General features: G+C 38.5%; 1 protein-coding gene across 2 annotated transcripts in view; it reads left to right on the top strand.

Annotated features, from left to right (window-relative positions):
• The window catches only part of LOC124156088, a 242,000-nt gene that overhangs the window by 36,138 nt on the left and 189,476 nt on the right, over positions 1–16,386 (top strand). The gene's annotated exons all lie outside the window — the stretch shown is intronic.

The following is a 16,386-nucleotide window of genomic DNA, read 5'->3' as shown; positions in this document are numbered from 1 at the left end:
CCGCTATTCCTGGTGCGGCGTTATTATGGGTAAGAATATTTGAGTCGAAGAGAATTCCGGGCTGAAGTGAGCAGGTTGGAACTGCTTACATTTTACCTCTGGAAATTATTTTTTATTCTTCGAACTTCGCATCCACTTATCACGACGCAGTGGCTGCAGGCTCAGAATTATTCGCAGTTTCATATGGCGAATTATTTTATGCATATTCAGAGAATAAAGGCACGCTATAGAAAAATTACAGAGAATTGACGAGGTGGTAAAGTATCTTGAGTGGGCACCTTAAATTGGCGTTTAAAACCTAAAATTGATTAAATAAGTTTTCCTTGCGAATGAAGTTTTTCTCCTTTCTCAGCGTAATTTGAGAATTGCCCTCCATATTTTAAAGGCAAAAATTTTTTCATTAATTAATGGTAGAAAGAGAGAACTTTCTTACTCTTAAGGAATAAATGGATAAGTGAAACGCGAGTGTTTTGCTTTTTTCTCAATTTTACATTTTTCACTGTGAAAAAAATCAAGCAGAGAGTAATTAATGTAATGGAATGTAAATAAATATTGCTGTGGAAAAATTTATGTAAGTAAGTGGTATGAATGTTTTTTTATTGTATACTGTTCAATGTTGATGGCTAAATAGACAATAGCTATTCAAATATTATTATGCTCTTTAAAAATTCGATTTATCTACGTTCATTGAACCTTAGCTTTCACTTCCTCATCCAAAGATTTATCGTCTATTGAAGAAGTAATTTGCTATCGGAATGAGCTAAAATTAGTAATTTACTCTGTTTTGTCTCACGTTATCGCAGAGGTTCTTTCCTTATGTGACCGAAAGGTCAGAAGGAGGAAAAAAAGAGATCGGGAGAAAAGTGGTCGAAATTGGCTTTTGAGGTGTGTTACAGAGATTTCGTGATTGGACCGGGACTGTTGCCGGGGAACAGACGTTGGGGGAGTTTCTGAAGAGGGCAAGTGGTGGGGGAAAAGGGATGGCAGGGCTCTGAGTGAATGAGTGTAGGCGAGGGAGGAGGGAATGGAAAGCTTGGGGAATGGTCCCCTAGACTTGGTTATTTTCGATTAAAAGTAGACGATTTACTTGCAGTGGGGGAGTGATTTATTGGTTTTACTTGTGTTTAAATTCTCACTTGACGGCGCAAGACAAAGTGAGGGTAAGTGCCCAGACTTTCTTACCTGCAAATCGTGTGGAATGCAATCAAAGTTTTAAGCTAGACACTGATGGAGATTTATTTTAGGAATCGTGAAGATATTATCAATTGCAGCCGAAAAAGATTTGGATGAGTTCAGAATCGGTAATTACCAACCATAAAAAAATTTTGCAACCTTAATTTTACTACGGAGGATAGAGAGTGTAATTGGCAATGCAATGGATTGATATGTAGAATGAAAAATTTCGGACGTATTGACAGTTAAGCCTGTTTTTCACGATACTTAAATCGAATCCAACGTTATTCGAGCCATGCTAGAAGTTTTATGGTGATCGTTTAATTTTTCATTGCACCAGTAACCATGTTGGTGTCGGAAGAGACGGAAAAAAGCGTAAATTACGGATTACAGCTGCTGGGCAGATAATATAGCTACTGTGGGAACTTCTAGGTAACATTCTCGTTGTCTCGGTTCTGTGAAGGTGTATTAGGAAGTATCCTCGAACTTGTGCTTGTTCTATTGGCGTGTGGCTTGGGTGTCTTTTGTGGTCATTTGTACCATTCAGACAGGTCTACCGAGTCCAAAAAGATGTGATTTCATAGGTTTGATGTAGCGAGCCACTATCTTTGAGAAAAGAAACGGTTACCTCAACAGCTTAATGAGAGGAGTTTGGTAAGGAGATACGCAATTTGCATGCGCGTTAATAGAGGAATGAAGTTCTCGAAATTTGAGATTAATGGGGAGTGGTTTTGGCTGATCAGTATTCATGGCTGCTGGAAATGTTATTAGCAAACTTCTTCCAATATTAATCACCTACTCCTTAACTTGGTGTGCTATTTAGGAGTCACTATCCATATTTTATACCTATCAGCAATAAAGAAAAGCGACAGGATTCTCTTGATGTGTGTGATCCATGTTGTACATATCAGTATATTTAATGTGAGAATAAACCTCAACAGGATACTTCCGCTCGTTATAAATTGAAGTAAGAGTTTTTTTATGATGCTTCTAACTACTAGCTATTTTCGTGTGATGGAATTATAGTCACCAAAGCGAAAGATTTTACCTAGTACCGCTATATATACCACGGAAATAGTACTTAAATCAAAGAATTAGTCAGTAGGGGCATAAACTTATGTATGAGTAAAATAATTCAGAGAGTTATTATATACTTACAGAGCCTAAATGCAGTTCCACTTCGAGGAGTTTATTTACATTGATTTGCCAGCCACTTCTCGGGGCATCGACCCAGGATGTCTTTAGCATCGGGCTCTTCTACTAACATAATGTACAAACATTCATTTTTATCATTTTGAGCTTTAATAAGGAAAATAGAATAGAGGCATGATAGTATTTGAACCGAATGACGAAAGGGTTGCAGGCCTCGGTGGTGGCGGGGAAAAGTCCTTGCTCAAAAGGTCGCTGGTTCAAGTCACGCCTAGGTTGGTTGCTGTAACGCCACCTTTGCTAATATCGCTCTTTTATTTCATATATCTTTTAACGCCACACAATCTCTCCCTTTTTACAGTCAGCAACCACTAATACCAACATTCCCGTAGCAACCATTTTATCAATAACATCAAGTAAATAAACACAAATATAGCAACAATTTTATCAATAACATCAAGTAAATAAACACAAATATGACGGCGTTACATTGCTCCTCTCCAGGGCATGGATGTTCGTGTCGGTTTGATTGTTAAAGTTAAATACCCCGATATAAAAGTACCCCAAAAGTTCTGTTTTTGGTGGTATGTATATAAAAAATAAACGACGCTGATCCCTTTTGCTTCTTTTATGTAGTGATTAATTATGTAATTACCTAGCCATTAATGTATCACAGCTTAAATCTCAGTTTATTGACCTCTTCTTATCCTTTCTGAGAGCATCTCCTAACTACCCCGGGTGGTGTCTTTAGCATCGGAAGACGAGAGGGTGAAGTATATAGCGTGCCGAGGCGGGCGGGGAATCCCCGATGAGGCCGAGGGAAAGGATGAAAGGAGTGGCCGCTGAGTGGGAAACAGTTTCTCGACCCCTCTTCCAAAGCTAACACACGATCGCCAGCCCACTCGCCTGCCGCCCCCTGGGAGCGCCCTCTCCTTTTCCCAATCCCCTTCTTCCAAGTAAGGTCTCGCCGCCCCTGCTGTGGTTTTCGTATCCTGGAAAAAGTTTCCACCCCTGGGAACTCCTCAGCCGCCCGGCTATTATTACTCTCGCCCGCGTCCTCAAACAGGCTGCTTCTCTCCCCACCCACACAATCTCCTCCCATTTCTTCGCTCCAAGAGAAGTACCTACCTCTCTCCATATTCCGTTCAAATTCTGCTCTATTGTCCTAACGAAAAAAGTGATAGTTGAATGAATTCTTCTCTGGTGCCAAACCGGATTAGGCTTTGCATGTTTTAGGCCGTTGTTTCATTGGGAGTTTAAGCGTTTAAGGCAAAAAATATTTCCTTTTTCTCTGACTCGGATTTTCCTTTCTTGTATGTGTGTTGTGTGTGTATGTACACAAGTAACACATATACAAGAAAGTATACACATATGTTACACATGTACGATACGGGTGTTATCCAAAAGAAGAGGCCAATTAAATTTATGCATTTGTGTTTCAATACTTACGCCAGTAATGGTGATTGAAATCGTCCAGATAAACGCTAAATGGGTTTTTGTTAAATAAAATAAGCGAGAAAATACAAGTTTAAAATTTTAAATAGCTATTCTCCTATTAAAACACCACAGAAACCACTCAGAGTGCATGGACAAGCACAAATAAATAAAAATAAACTTCAAACGACTTTTCAGGCCAAACACATGAATGATCTCCCAATGAAACGTCTGCCTACAGCATGCAGACCCTCGACCGGTTGGAAACCCGAGAATAATTCATTCAAATCATTCACTGGGAAAACTCAGATTCTTCATTAAGTGAAAGTTAGCTTCTCAACGCCGAATGCTTGCTCATGACTTTCCTCAATTTTTGCGTGATGTGGCATATAATTTATATTAAGTTTTGTATTTATTAACATATTACCGTACTATCTGATAAAAGGATGAAGGCCACGGGAGAGAGTGAGAAAGAGAGAGAGAGGGATGAGGAGTCCACGCTTTTTCGTGAAATTATTTTCTCCACGCTTGCGCTAAAAAGTTGAACGACAAAATGCGGATCGCTCTATCCCCAACGATACATGCTTTATTGAGATACATGCTAGTCCAAGTAAATGAGAACCGACTAACTTTCTTTAAAATGGTTTGAATTCTTGCTGAAAAAACTGAGATCAATTTAAAATAGCCTTTTGTTTTCTGTTTGTTTTTAATGTTATTTTCTTTATGTTATTTATTTTGTCTTCATATAAACATACGACTTAATGGATTGGAGGCATTAAGTTTCACTTGGCACGTGAGTGAGAAGGGGAAAAACTTACGACGGAGTGCAAGTCCCTACTGTCTGTATTGTTTCTAAGGCCGATTTACACGTGGCGGAATTTCGAACTACACTTGCGAGAAAATAATTCTGAAAAATTGTGGCAATTACATAAATTAGTTTGTAAATTGCCTGCAACTATTTTTTGGAGGGGGAAGTCAAAACACGCTCGTTATTTTCTTCGTGGAAATAGTTCGGTATGCGAACGAGTTAGTCTTAAAAAGGTCACCGTTTTTGCTAATTGATTATATTTTAAGTCTTCCTTTTCATTTATTCACCAAACATACGTCGCATTTTAATGATACAGAATTCTGTTTTTCCGTTCCTACTCCGACTACGGAACATGCGAGTGAAATTTAGAACGATTTTTATTTTTTTGACGTAGATGTCGCTTTTTCATCTAACGACGGGCATTATGAAGCGCTGTTTCATTTTTAATATCCCCTCCATCATTTGCAAACATTATTAATCAAAATACTATTTTACTTGGCAGATCACAATGATACAATAGTTACCATTTGAGTTCGAATAATTATGAATATAGTCGACGGAGTGCATAGTTGATTTAACATTTTTCTTTGATGGTGATTATTATTATAGTATTCTACCGCTCAAAGTTGGTTTACATGGAAGGTTTTGCAGATTATTCTAGCGTGTCTCCTCTCCTTGGAGTCCCCTTTTCAATTCAATAAAACGCCCACCACCATACATTCCATCGAAAATCCCATTTATTTCCTTCCCCTATTTCGCTCACCTGACATTTCTGATGTTTCCTCGCTTACTTGCACAGTGATGGGAAATGGAGAAGAAATTAAAGGAATATTTGGCCAATTACGAAAGGGAAGGTAAGAGAAAAAACTTGGACAGAGAAAATTGACTCTCTACAGTGTGCTTTAGTAACGGTCGAATGAGATAAAATATTATCTATTCGCCAAATGGGTCAAAATTACGCGTCAATTGGTAGTAACTGACCACCTGTTTACCACATCACTCAGTTTGAGATAAGATTTCCTCCAAGAAATAATTATTTCGTTCCGTCGAGGATATTTATTAATTTGGTTACCCGGGCAGCTTGTTTGACGGCGTTTCATCTCGGAGGCTAATATTTGCCCTCTTCCTTTACACATGGATATGCGATCGTATTGAGCGAGCTTCCCTTCAGGAAGTTCCGGGAGGTGATAACTGTCGGTGCCTTGACGGATCGGATAAATTACATCCTCGTGGAGCTCCGGGGGAGTTGGGCGTGAAACTCTGCGCCCCTGACAATGTAATGGATTTGTATCGCGTTTTGCCCAACTTAAGCGTTTGTGAACATCACTCCGTTCGATCGATATATACATACTATCTAGTCCATCCTCGCTCGAGATGAACAAGCAAAGAAGTGACGGCGTTATGCGCCTTCCGCATCCGGCCATGTGATTCCGCAGGCGCCGGAGGTGCGCCGAACCTGGCGCCAGTCTTCCCGAGGCTTCTCTGTTTATTCGTGCACGACTGGGGAAATTTCATCTTTTTTACCACGAGTCCTGAGGCTATGAAAGCTATTCTCTTCACTTTTCCTGGTGTTTGAGGGTTGGTGACTTGTCAGGAATTTTATGTTAGCAGTGCATAGGACCTAAAAGGATATTTTTAAGCGTTCGACTGCATTTTTATAATAATACCGAGATTAAGAATGGAATTGTGAATAGTGAAGAATCTCAAAGGCCTTTGACTAGATTTCTTTTAAGTCCCTGAGGATGTGCTGCAGTTTCAGTACCTTCTTATTTCATTGTTATAATAAAGTTTAGACTCGATTAAATAATTATTTTTTGAATTTAGATTTATTGAATTATTTTTTGAATTTTGAAATGTAGAATTATTTTCGGAAAAAAACGAAAGAAAATCATCGAAGAATGAAGAAAAGGCGATACAAAATTCAAATCCGCAATAAAATTCTTAAAATTTAGCACAGTGACCTGCATTAAACGAATCTATGGTTAAGTGTTTTCATTTTTGTAATTTGAACTTCCGCCATCTTGATAAATTTTGGGTTCTAATATTTTAAGTCATTGAATTTTTTTGCTAAAGTTTTCACATTTGTTCGCATAGGATAACCATTCTTGGATAATTCCTTTCATGTAACATTTTCTCTTTATTCTTTGGCTGATTTTTTAAACAATATGGTCAAGCAAGAACATTAGGCGTTGAATAGCACAATTAGTCATAGTAATATAAGAGTGTGGGAGGTAAAAATGTGTGCGTCTGTTTGATGATGGGGAGAAATAACTACCAAAAGGAATAATAAAGATATCTTGCGCGGAATGTAAACCTATCAGCGTATTGGAAATGGCTAGGTAGGTTGAATATAACCAAAATTAAAAGGTGATTACTACTATTGTCGATTGAATTCGTTTTAGCATAAAACAGCATCATGAATATAGATGAGCAACTAAGTATCATAATAAGGCCTTCGTTCGGTTTTTTGTCACCTCGTAAAGTTTTGCGTCACTACAGGTCTCTTGAATTCTTCAATCCGTTGAGATTCAATCCAATGTTTTAATTTAAACATACGAAAAAAACATTCTAATTTTCCACCATCGGTATTTGAATGCGATATTTAATTAATTGAGTTCAGATAACTGAAGCAATGTTTCCTTTTTGAAATCTGATCATCGGGAAATTGAGAAAAAATGTATTTTCTATAAAATAATTTCGTGTTCTAAAACTCATTAAGCTCTTCCCGTGCATCGCATTTTCTCGTTTAACAGCTGGTAGTTAGCACCATCGGAGGGCGATGCTGTAAATGCAATCTGTCCGGGTAAAGAAGCTTAAGCTCGTGATAGGATCACGGACCTGCTATCACCTTTGATGCCTCGCCAGTCGCCATGCAACTGCGTGAGCGAGCAGTCAGCAGTCACAGGGCCTGTGAAGGAAATAGCTCTATAGCGTACCCTTTATTACGACGGTCGTTATTTTCATGCCCTTTATGAAATTACTTCTCAATCCGATATTTTAGTTATTTTCTCTTGGCCTTTACTTTCATTCTTAAAATTGAAAGGCTTTAAAAAATCGGTAATGACATCTGTTAATCTACTGCTCTCGTTCTCCGTGTTTACATCTCCGTCACGTTGTGAATTTGAAGTTCCTTCTTCCACCTCGACCCTGTGTATTTTGTATTCCCCCTCCATACGTATTTCATTATCTTTGGTAAACAATCCTAAGATTGGCTGGGCGCAGTTCTCCACTCAATTCTCCTATCAGCTAATCTTTTCACACCTACGTATTTAATTACTTTCACATCCTTTTTTGATTATTCCATATATTTCATTCATTTTTTCGTTGTTGCTATCTGTTTTACCGAGATAATTGTCATCATCAGGCCATCATGTCATCATATGGCCTATAGGGTTCCCCGTCTTCTTGTAAAGGTTTTCATGAGGATTCTCTTCTCTCCTACTCTTCTTAAGACTCCCTCATTCCTAACTCGGTCGATCCTTATGTTCCTCATTATTATTCTGTAGCAGTAGCACCACATTTGGAAGACCTCTACTCTTGATTTCTCCGCGGCTATCATTGCTCATGCCTCACTCCGGTAGAGACGCATACTCTAAATGTAAGTTCTGATAAAATGTTTCCTTTCTTAAGCAGATCCTTCTTTTGATGGCGATAATCAGATAGTGAAGAGATATTTTTCAATTTTTTTTGGTAATATTATTTCCGACTTCCACGTTGATGGATACACATATGTGGATAAAGAGTGGTCAAAGAGTTCAAGGATGGCGGGGGCCAATACGTCTCCAGCATTATTTATAAGGTTAATTGATATTTCATCGATACCTAAGGATTTTGACTGGTAGTGAAGTAGCGTTTTGGTCAGAAGATCGGGAGTAATATGCTTAAAATAGAGGTTGTTATCATTGTATGGGACTAAAAATTCATTGCTAGTAATATCACAGGTGAGACTTGTAAAATATTCAATGAATTGGTTCAATGATAAATCATTAACAACTAGGCCTTCTTTTTGCCGCAGTAGACCAGGCTGCCATAGATGTCGCCAGGCTGTATAAGAGTGAAATGGTTTTGCGAATAAAATAGAATAGAATTGGAGTTTTCTTTCAATAATAAGTGACTTGACTTTATTCCTATGTGATTTAAATTTACTGTGACACAGGGGATCTCTTGTGCGAATGTAGGCACATCTGAGTTGGTTCCTCTCCTTCATAGGATCTTTTATTTTCTCTGTGATCCAAGGAGTGGGAGGTCGTTTGCGGTAGCAGATATGTTTTGGTGCCTGCATATTCACACAATTTTGTTGGTTAAAGTTTAATGCTTCCACTTTTAGGTCAATGTGACTGTCAGAGAAAACCTCAGACCATTCTTGATCGAGGAGGTTATTCTGGTATAGCACGGTGTCAAAGTTAGTGAGATTACGTGAGACGTAATGTTGTGGGAAAAGATACCATTTCGCGGTCATCGTGAATGCCAACGATAGAAGAACCCTTGCCAAATTTTTTTTTCCATCCCCCATCTGGATGCAAAGGCAATCTTGGAGGGGTGCTCTCGACTCGAGTTGACTTAGGTCAGGGTGTGAGGAGTTGGTTTTGAAAACAAGATTCTCAGACGAAGAGGGTCTGGGAGGTGGTCGGTCCTAAGTGCCCGGAAGGGATAAGAATGGGATGTTTGCCAAAAACGACAATCGTTGCCTGATCACTGATCATTTTCCTGTTTTTCTCGCTTTCAACAGCGAGTTATTCGTTTTGCAATCAAGATGTGCCAATAAGTCAAATCTTGAAGTTGACCTCTGTACTTTAAATGTTTTCGGCTTCGTCAACTAATGTGTACTACGATAGGCCATTGGGCTTCCGGATAAACGTACCTCGAACGGCAGATACCTGTAATAATGACTTTTTCTTTCAAGTGTCGCATATATGTGCGGACGAGTGCCGTGGTACGAACTTCGTCGGTCGTTATAGGCCATGTTATCTAATAAAATGTGAAAATAATTTTTATGTTCCATAAAAAAAAAATAGTTGTGGAACTGTGAAAGTGAAATTGCTAAACCAAGAACGTGCGCTTGCGACGGGGTGGAAAAAATTTCTTGCTGAATCTATATTCTAAAGTTTTTTTCTCCCGACTACATTTCATCTAATAATTGCTCAATTATTCTGATATTTGTTTCTATTTTAAGGCTTTAGGGCCATAATAATTATCTTTTGTTTGGGCAATAATGATTGTCATCCGTTATCTCTTTCCTGTTTATATTTGGTCCTTTGTTTTACAATATCTTATTTGATATTTGTCATCACGTATGAATGAATAAAATTTATAACTTTAAAACTAAGTTAACCTAGGATCATTCCCTTTTTTTTGGCAAAAATGAGCTTCAATTACAGTGAAAAACCTTAAGTCACCTGTTGAATGGACGATGTATAATATGCTCTGAGTATCCTCGACTTCCACTTTATTTCAACTAATTAATCGACTCTTCGTACTGTTCAAAGTTTAGGACACTATAAATTTGGTTGCACGAAGGTGGATTGTAATTACTTTACACTCGTATGTCGAGGATAAACATGGGAACACCAAGAAGTGGAATGGGCCACTGCTTAGATGGTAATGTGTGGAAACAGGTCACTCGATATCTTACGCTCAAATGGATTAATGCAAACCCTTGGGGCTCCATTCTGAAACCTCTGATTATCTCACGCTATCTCGATTGCGTTGATCACTCTAGGCGACGGAGAACCTTCCCAAGTATCTGTTGCCTACATATCATTCGTATCGGTTACGGAGTTGTTTCTTGTTTAGACTGTGTACCTAACACACTACTGATGCAGTTAGTTTTCACCATTGGGGTAGTTAGGATTTAGGTTACTCGGTATATTAATCACTTCGGATGAAGATAATAGGATGAGGAAAGAATGTGATTCCGATGTTGCTGAAGCCTGAATCATACGATCATTTTATCCGTCATTTCCGAGTGATCACTTGCAAATGATCGTCGTCGGCAATTGTTTTTCGCGATCACTCTAATGATGAGAATTCCCAGCACTTTTTTCATCACTCATGTGGTCGCTATTTCCGTCGCTGAAACCGTCACTAAAACACCACATCAGCCAATCAGAACGCATTCCCGTATGGAGCGATTGCAGCGCAATGTTTGGCAATCGTGGGAACTACATAGTTAAAAAATACGCTACATATTTTCGTGATGCGGGTCCTATGACAACGAGTTGTGATATCGGAAGTGATGGGAAAGGCGACGGCGGGAGGGACCGTGTGATTCAGAAAAATGATCACTAGAGCGATCACTTTTCCGGTCGCGAAAAGCGATCGCTCAAGTGATCACTTTTCACTACGAAAGAAAATGATCGTATGATTCGGGCTTAAACAGTATTTATTGCGGTGCTTCTTCATTTTTCGGAAAACTATTATATTTTCACCTCAAAGCCTAGTTTCATATTTTTCTTTATCCATTTTATTACGGTGGTCATTTCACCTATTCTCTTTTAGCTCTGGTAAGACTCTTGTGGTAAGTTTAACGCATAGAAGTTCACCTACTTGATATTTGAGAACTATCATTAATTTTTTAACGAGATAAATATCAGAGTAAAGTTAAACTTATTTTTGATGATAAACGAGGCTATCAATAATGCTTGTTATACTGACATTTGAAATTTATGTAGTAAAACGTGTATGCGGCTAAGGATGCGTAATAAAATACCCTACCTGCATTATCAGGTAACATATTTATACGTATACACCCTCCTTTTCATAAATATAATGAAAAACCGTCTCATTTTTCATGTGAGGTTTTCATGCAGCTATTCCCTAATCACAGCGGATGCATGAATTAATCAAGTTTCTTTATTTGGAGCTAGAGAAGCGAGGGGCGATTTGGAAGCTGGGGTGAAAGTGGGAGGAATGATGTTTAAATCGGTAAGGTTCGTGGATGATAAGGCGCTGATTAGCCAGTCAGCGAGGGGACTGCAGGCTCTAATGGATGCGTTAGACGAGCGGTGCGGAGAGTATGGGATGAGGATTTATCGCAAGAAGACTAAGGTAATGCGGTTTTTTAATGCATCGCGAGTCAGGAATGTGAGACTCAAGATAAGAGTAGGTGAGGAAAAACTTGAGCAGGTAGAGTAATTCAACTATTTGGGCAGCACATTAGAGGAAAACGGACGCAGTAGCAAGGACATCAGGGAGCGAATTGCACTAGCAAAGGAGGCATTAATGAACAGGAAGGAGCTTCTTAGAGGATCGTTATGTAAGAGTTTAAAGAAAAGGTTAGTGAAGAGTTTGATCAAGAGTGAAGCTCTTTACGGTGCGGAAACGTGGACACTGAGGAAAGAAGACGACAGAAGATTGGAGGCATTCGAGATGTGTGTATGGAGAAGAATGGAAAAGGTGAAATGGACGGAGAAGAAAAGGAACGACGAAGTGCTGGATATGGTTGGCGAGGAGAGGCAGCTTTTAGATGAGATACGGAGGAGACAGAAGGTATGGATGGGAGGAGTACTTAGCGGGGAGGGGATGCTGAAAATAGTGTTAGAGGGTAGAATGTTATGGAAACGAGGGAGGGAAAGGAAAAGAATAGGATTTTTAGATAGATTGAAAGGGAGTAGGCCTTAACAGTGAATTGATGAAGGCAGTGCTGGAAGGATAGGGAGGCTCCCAGATCATTTATTTAGTACTCCGTGGAAACCTAACTTAATCGGTAGAATACTATTATGATAATAATGGATTGGAGTGATTTTTCTTTGATCTCTGCCTCATGTTATGATCCCATCAGCTCTGGCTCCTCGGTGTATCCCGATGGGTAGGCGAGGCGCAGTAGGTCCTATCCCGCATTCGGTAGCTCTGAGGCCAGGTAGCACCTATGCTAATAACTCCAAGCATCGTCCCCCCAATCGGTCTTAATCACAATCAACTCAACGGTGCAATCGCCATGCGGGACGAGAACTTGCATCTCCTGCCTTCGGGATAGCCTCGTGGATGCGCTGCTCCCGCAGGATGGATGCTCAACGCGCTCATGACTTAAGCATGGGCGTGCGACCGTGGATGGAGTCCAATTAAACCAATGGATGCGTTGATTGGCTAGAGCCGCGGTTACGCTCGTCCGGCTGTAAGGATGTCCCAGCATCCACGACCTGCGCTGAGTAATTTCAAACCGATCAACGGGAATTACCACGATATTTCCGAGGGGAGTAGATGACGCCCTAGATAGAGCAAATGGGAAATTAGAAAAATGTGAATTCGAAGAAGATATCGAAAATGTATTTGATGAAATCAGCTTAAAAGCCTACAAATTTGTGATTTAAATAATTATGGGCTGGAAGAGGTTCGAGCCTATTGAAAAAAATATCTTCAGTGTTGCGACAGGATAATCACTCTAAGTTTTGGGTTCACATCTCGGTCAAAAGGAATAATTTATTTTTCTGAAAAATTGCTCATATTGGTTATTGTCTTCTGTCGACGACTTCGTTGCGAACGTACCGTTTTCTTCGAAGGACGTTTGGGAAGCGGGAGAGAGAAGCGCCCTAACCTGAGCAGCAGTATTATTTCCTTGGTGATTTTTTTTAATGCTAAAAAATACAAGTGGTCGGATTAAAGCTTATAGATATAAAAAGTGAACAAATTTGTTCGATGGATTGCGCGAATGAAAGATTTCCGTGATATAGAGAGTCAACTTCCCTCCATAAATTTAGGTCAGTATTGTGAACATTCTAAGTAGATTAAACACTGTATAACTCGATTACACAGGATTACTGTTGTCACCCGAGCAATAATGATACTTAGTGAGTAATATCCAGGTATATAAGAGAGAGAATAGTTCGGTTTTTAATAGTATAGCAAAATTTATTCTTCGTCTGGCAATTTACGATACTCATTGAGTTAAGTGAATAAAATAAAGATAGATAAACATAAAAATTTACATTTTGTTTTATTCGTGTTTTATGTTTTGATGTAGCATGATCAAACTTTTAACATCGATGAAAAATATCACGATAAAGAATGACTTTTGAAGATACATATAGCTTGATATTTTGTATTTATTTACTTATTACAATCACCCCCGAAAACAGCACAATAAGGCCTTTACATCGGGAGTTTAAACAACAACAACAAAAACAACAACACACAACCATGTCCTGGAAGGCTACAAAGAGTGATATCTCGCCTTCAGCATGAAAAAAATGATTTTTGATAAATAGATTTTGTGCCTGTCACGGGTTATTTTTACTCAATACTCAGGCCGATTATGTTGTTCAATAACGATGACATTTTGTTGTATCTCCTGTAGTGGATTGAAGGCTTGAAGTCTTAGAAGGTTTTTTTCTTTTCTGGAGTTTTTTTTCAAGCATGGCATTCTTTTGTGAACTGCATGAGAGGTCTTTTGTAATGCCGTGATGTCGTTGGGAGAAACAAAGCAAAAGAAACACTTGAGACCTCTTGAGTTCCTTTTTCCTTTATGAACATAGGCTTAGTATTCCCGTTGTCAAGTTTGTGTACAAGACGGTGCAATGGAAAGGTGAGGAGACAGGAAAATGTGACTTTAAGAAACCAAAGATAGGTGCCCTTATTGTCCCTTTTAAAATCTATTTACGTAAAGTTCAAAGCAGCTGTCTCGCAAGTAAACTTAAACATCTTTTCCAAGAAATTGAGGGCCGAAAAGAATAAGTAAGAAGTTATTTAGCAAATGTTTTTGTGGAAAAGATTATCTTCCTACCTTTCAGAAAGTTGGGTGCGTTCTGTTTTTGTCATTTATGTGTTATGAAATCCTGGCGGCTAAAGTTTTCAAGGAGTTTTACCACCTACTGAAATTTCTTTCGAGTCGCAAAATATCTGCAAGTGGCACCACACAACATCAAGACGTGAAACCAATTTATTTCAATTTCAAAGTATGCTAAAGCGCAACTGAACAATATTGAAAATATAATTGGTGAATATCTTTAACAGATGTATGTGTATTCGGCGTGTAAAAACAACGAATCATCTTCGATCTAAAGCGAGATTACTAAAGAATCCACTTCCACTGCCGCGTTGTCTCACGAGCGTGGGGAGACTTGAGTACTCAAATATGATTTTACAGTAAATTATTCTAGTAGGCATTAGGAAGTACTCGTGAAGATATATTTAATAAAGCTTTTTAATACTCAACGAAGCTTAGTGTGTCTCATGCTTGAAGCCATTATATTTAAACCTTTTAATTTGCCCATTTGGTTAAGCATTGAAATTTTGAAGGGAGACATGATTATTTAACACTGCTAATATCGTAATCAAAAAACAACTGTGTCCATCGGAATTTTTGTTCTGGAACGTGAAACGTGTTTTTCAACCCTTTTAAGATATGTACTTTCATAATTTATTTTCAGTCATTTTCAAAAGTTTTATGACAAATTTTGAGGCACCATTTCTGCTTCTCAAGGACTTTACGTCCCCTAACTCTACCTGATATCCTTGGTTACGAACGGCAACTATTTCGATTGTGCTTCAACATATGCACTCAAAGGAAGAAGTTGCTTTATTAATGCAAATTTATCATTATGTTTCTATTTTTGGTGGAATTGACGATCATTTAGTGTGAATTTACTGCGTACTTGTCCCGGTTTTCACTGTTGATATATATTTTACGTATTATAAGGCTTATATTCCAAGGAACGTTACGTGTTTATTAACGGAGATTTTCTTGTATATTTACCAAATATGTGGATACGTGCCAAAGTGACTTGTTTAATTACTACTTTTGTACGAGAAATAGTTTAATCGCTTTCTTTCCTGGTGCAGAAATTTGAGGTTAGTCTTCTTGAGAGAAGCCTTCTTGCTTACAATGGGAATACACGACCATCGAGTCTAAAAATGCTGTGCCTAAAGGCTATAATAATTAAGCTATTATGGCAAAGCGAGAAGGCGCGTATCCCAGAAATATTTGAATAAATCAAAATTCAGGAAAACAAAATCAAATATCACGAAATATAAATTTTAAATTTTGGAGATCTCTTTCGGTGGCTTTGTAGAGAACATGTGCCACTCGGGAGATGAAGGTTGTGGGATCGAATCCCCGTTGCGAAATAATTTTCTCATACTTTTTTCAGCTTGGTTACTGTTTTTCCACATAAAAACAGGTTTCTAGTAACAAGGGTTTCTAGTATCGTAAATTCACTACAGTATTGCTATATATGCTGCTTTAAAATTTAATGAGTCATATAAAAGGTTGGAAATGGGCAAAATCCGTTTTATGAATGGCTAGATTTTAAATGATAGGTACAAGAGGATAGCCCGGCGGTAGTGGGTGGATAAAAACCCGGCGTCAGAGTTAGCGCAACGATTTAAGTATGACGCCAAGGGATCATACGTTTCATGTTATTTTTGCGAATTAATTGCTCGGTTTAAATTTATGTTGGTTTTAAAGATTCTGCAATAAGCGCCATGCTGATCATCTGCTTCAACAGTGGACTAACGGAGCAGTGCTCAATACCTTGATCCTCAAATGATACACAAAGATACTAATAATCGTACAACCCACTTAAATCTCTGCTACTTGTGTTTTGATTGGCTTGCAATCATCATCAGATCATCAGGTAGGGGTAAAAACAAGAAAGATGAGGTTGTGAAATTAGAATTTAGTCGATGGCACGTTACCCTTGTGTATCATTAAATATGTCGTTCCACGATATCTCTACGGTAAAAAGTTGACTTCACCAAGAACCAGAGGCTAGGGATTTTTAAAATTGCGTTATCCCGTGGTAAGGGTGGATAAAACTCGGTGTTAAAAAGAAGATATTGACGACAATGCGATTGTCATGGAGACTATAAATCCTCGAAGAAATTTT

Source organism: Ischnura elegans, chromosome 3 (genome assembly GCF_921293095.1).
Source record: "Ischnura elegans chromosome 3, ioIscEleg1.1, whole genome shotgun sequence".
NCBI lineage: Eukaryota > Metazoa > Arthropoda > Insecta > Odonata > Coenagrionidae > Ischnura > Ischnura elegans.
The sequence above is the reverse complement of the archived record's forward strand: the minus strand, read 5'-3'. Positions and strand labels throughout refer to the sequence as shown.